A 4,886-nucleotide genomic window follows, 5' to 3' on the forward strand; every position below is an offset into this window, starting at 1 on the left:
TATGCGACGTATTTTTGAAACAGTGAAACAAACTAATAACTGTAACATCATCAACAGCTATGGCCAAAAGTTTTGCATCACCCTATAGAATTAACTAATTTTGCTTCAAAAATTCAAATGAAACCTGTTGAATAATGTTACGTTAACATATTAAATTGCATACCGCTTTGTAGTTTTCCATATACTTAATGAAAAACTGACAAAAATGAAAAATGTGACATTTCAAAATCAAACATGAAATACTGTACTACTATTATGGCTTCTGGTAGACTTTTGCCATAGCATTTTGTAGTTTCTTTGATTAGATGATGTTAAATAAAAGATCTGAATTATTCATAATGTTTTTATTAATTAATTAATTTATTTTTAAAATTGTCTCAATTCTAAAATTACAGGCACTGCAAAACTTTTGGCCATAGCTGTCATATTGACAGTAAATTTTAATGGACAGAAATACACAGAAATCCATAGACGTTCTGGTGTGCATGCAATTCTTGTTGTTCATTTCATTGCAATTTATTTGTAGGCTTGGTGGGGAGACTGAGAAACGGCTGCCCCCATGTTACTAATCACCAGTCTTTCTTTTTAAATCCTGGTCTATGCCACTCGCCATTTCTCTGCGCAGCTTTGTTCTCTGCCTCCTCTCCACCACCTTTGCATCAGCTGCCCTTTTGTGGTGTCCCATCCCCACTCCATTAGATGCTCAGTCTTGAGCCTTACAGCTGTGCAAAGCCAGTACTGCCCCATAGTCATCATTATTGTATAGTTCTCATTATAAGTAGAACCCTGTGAAATTGTTTTTATTTTTTTTATAATTTTTCATTTTATTTTTCTTATTTTGTTTTATTTCACATACACATTAATAAAACAACTCAAGTAGATGTATATCAATAATAATATACATTATGTTTTAACATACATACATTTTTTTTTTTTTTATTAAATATTATTTGCTTTTTTAAAAAAACATTTTAACATAAACAGACCTTGTACAGAAAAATAATTTAGTTACCATAATTTCTCACTAGCGACAGTAACGGTAACATACAGTCCCCCTCTCTCTTTAATTAACTGCCTATTTACAGTAAATACCACCCATGTCCTCTATAAAAATACAACAAGATACAATAAAATATATACATATTTATACACTGCCCTACTATTGTGGGGCTCTCAAAATAATTGCACATACAGCAGTCTACCCATTTTAAAAAACCCATTGCATTGACGAAGCAGTATACAACAAGCTTGGGGTTTCTCAATATTTAAACACTAAGCAAAGCAGATTCATTCATTCAAATCCATTCAAAACCAAAACAGCATTTGCTCCAGTGCAAAATTTGCACCACTTGAAACAAAACAAAGAATTAGCATACTAATACAAAATACAGATGAACCTGTTTTATATCACCTCGCTTAATATCATACCCAGTTTATTATCACGATTTTTGAAAAACCACTCTCCATGCACCATAGGTTCTTTGAGAAATGACCTCTCTTAATATCATCTCACAAACCCGCTTTTTGTCACGTTTTGTGCAGCCTGTCAAATGCTACATGGCTGGGCTTTACTAAGTAATCACAGGATATAATTAATTTCTAACGCAACTAACAACCAATAATCATCTCCGCTGATAAACTGACATTTTGTGCAGCCTATCAAATGCTGTGGGCGGTCTTAACGGGATACAGTTCAGTTACAAAATACCACCACCTCCAAATTTTAACATAGTCAGTATCATACAAATGCACAAAAAACACCAAGGATTGATAGCTCTCATCAGTCTCTCATCTCTCATCAGTTTGTGTCATTTAAATAATGACACAAACTGTTTCATTCCAGTTAATGATACAAAACATATTTGTCCTGTAGTAAACGGCAATCTTGATGTAAGGCGGGTTCAGCTAATGATGCTTAACGACAGTATCTTTTGACTCTCATTCCAGCCGTCAGTCATTATTTTAACAGTTATAATTTTAAATTATATATCTGCGCAAGTGCTAGTCAAAGCTTCCGTTTCGCTTCAGACCGTGTTTATGGTAACGGCTGAGCCTTGACAACTACGATTGCAAGTATTTATTGAAAGTATTTTTGTATAAACCTCCCAATTTAAAAATGTCAATGTGTGTGTGTGTTTTTTGTTTTTTTTTTTTTCACTTTATTTATTTTTATATTTACATTTCATTTTATGTTGTTTTATGTGTTACATTTCTTTTAATGTCGTGTTATATCGTATGTGCGAAAAACATGGTGCTCTAATTATAAGTAATGAATTCAAGGTTTTAAGGTGTTCCGTTGGGCAATATTTGAAAACATTTACAAAATGTTTGCGCAAGGCAAAACATTTTCAGGCTTTTTTTTTCTCAAACTAATCATATCATCTGTTTAATTATTAAAATGTTGCAATCCAGTTGTTCTGATGCAGAAACATTCGGATAATTCATATTTATCGCCTGGAATGGTAATTTAACTGGGTTACACTGGTTGGTTTAATGATCTCAAAACACTTGAATGGAATAGCAATCATGGAATAGCAATTTTCATTTGTGAAAGTTGATCTTCAAAGAACAAAACTAGCACCACATCAATTTAAAGTGCGGCTCAAGATTCTTCATTTTATACATGCTGTGGGTAAAATAAACAGAATAATACAGCACTGTTTTGCTGCATGCTAGTTAACATTATAGATACTTCATTTTGGTGACAAAATTTTGTCTAAATACTATAACTCAGCAGGTAGAGTAAATTCTGTTTCACAAGTAGTGTGAGGCAATAAATTGAGGTCTCATAACATGCTGCGATGTTGGCACTGTATAGAACTTTATGTGCTACACCTATACACTTGACATTTTTAATGTATGAATGGTTTCATATAGATCAACCTATCCTATTTATACCTGCTTTGTGAGTTTCTCACTTGTTCCAGGATTAGTCCATTAGACAGTGATAGACATGTGGGAACTATTTGTTTTTATTATCAAAATATTGGATGTAAAATTCAGACACTGTATGTGAGAAAAAATAATACCCTGACCAAATTGTACCCTATGTCTGGTGCATTAATTTGTTTTGTCAGTTTAATTATACCATGCGCAAAAAACAGAACTGTAATCAGAGTAATATCAACAATAATTGTGAGACTTGGATGTCTGCGTGACAGGGAGTTTTTTTTTTTTTTTTAAATGTATTTAATAATTCGACATGGCCATCCTACTGTATCGAAAGACTTGGATAATGTCATACTGCTGTCCTTGTGTTTTTGTTTAGTTCTAAGAAGAGCTTTGGGACGTTTGGCAGATAGATATGTCTGGTAAAAGATATATATATATATTCCATTAATAAGATAAGATTATGTAAGTCTTTTTTAATTTTTTATTTTTTTTTGGTTGGTGCTAAACTGATGATATTTCACAGTATTGGGTGTCTGTGCCTGTGTGACATTCATAAATTTGTAGAGGGATTCCTGTCATATTCTGTCACTCAGCCTTCATGTGAAATTGGTTTTATATGCACCAAGGTCAGTTTCAGCACACAAAGGAATTACTATGAACTATTATAGGGTACTACAAAACAGAATTTGTGGCAAACTGTTCTTACAATGTGTATGAATTTGTCATCCCAAATTGACAGGTGTTTTGGTAACATGTTGTTGTTTGTTGTAGGAATTAACAACTTAACAACTACACATTAAAAAAAAAAAAAATAATAATAATTTTCTTCTGATGTAGACCAATATCCAGCATGAAGAGACTGGAGTAATTCAGACTATTATAATACTGTCCATTTTTTAGATTTTCGATGTAGAACTCTCTTTTGATCTGTGGCACACAATGCACTACGACTATGTCATCTACATGAGATAAGAGGACTAACCTTAGCCTTAGAATATCTGTAATAGAAATAGCTAATCTGTATTCAGAATGGGACTAGATGGCTAATAAAGAGCATAGTAAAAAAAGCTACTTTTTCTGAAAGATTTTCATGACATTTTATTGTAACAAACGTCTCATGACATTTAAAATACATGTATTTATTAATTGTATAACAGTCATAAGAATCCACTTTGTAACATGGGCCCCGATCTTCGAAAGGTTTGCGCACCGCACAGAAGGGTATGCGCGTCGCAATTGACCGTTGTGCCGAAATTGTGCCAAGTTGCCATATTTGAAACGTCCTTTTTCGCGTCACAATCCATTCTGCGCTGTGCAGAAATAAAATATATGCATCGCACAATATGGGGGGAGTGGCCGACAATATGTGTGATCCTGGTATTTTCGAAGGTATGCGCCAAGCACAAAACGTGGTTTGTGACGCGCAGAATAAGGATTGTAAAAGGACTGCTTAAACTCTGCGCAAAATACCATTCCAGCACTGACTATAGACAGGCAACAATGGGAAACGTGGGTAGCATGCAGCATGTCTGTCAACATGTGTATGTGAATGATGCAACGCACACCCAGCAACAGCAACCCCGACTATCTTCTTAGACATCCCACATGACCGGAGCGTGTCTATATATCGGGTCGGACTCGGTCCGTGTCCAGGTCATGTCTCGGTATCATCTATGCCACATGCTGCATGATGCCCTGGCCAGAACAAGCCCGCGCAGTCATGCCTTGTCTGAGCAATTGGTAGGGTCGTGTCTGTCTGTATGTGTATCCTGGCTACTGGGACAGCAGTGTCCTGCCACCTCCACCGCTTCATAACCGCGTTGCTGCGACGTGCTGAGGAACATATTAAATTCCCCAGTACCAGAGCAAACAGTGAGGAGATAATGCTGGGTTTTTATGAGGTCGTGCACCTACCGCGCGTGGTAGGTGCAATTGACTGCACCCATATTGCTATCTGGGCACCTGTTCCATGCCATGTAAACAGGGTATTCCGA

This window comes from Polyodon spathula, chromosome 7 (assembly GCF_017654505.1).
Source record: "Polyodon spathula isolate WHYD16114869_AA chromosome 7, ASM1765450v1, whole genome shotgun sequence".
NCBI classification, from domain to species: domain Eukaryota; kingdom Metazoa; phylum Chordata; class Actinopteri; order Acipenseriformes; family Polyodontidae; genus Polyodon; species Polyodon spathula.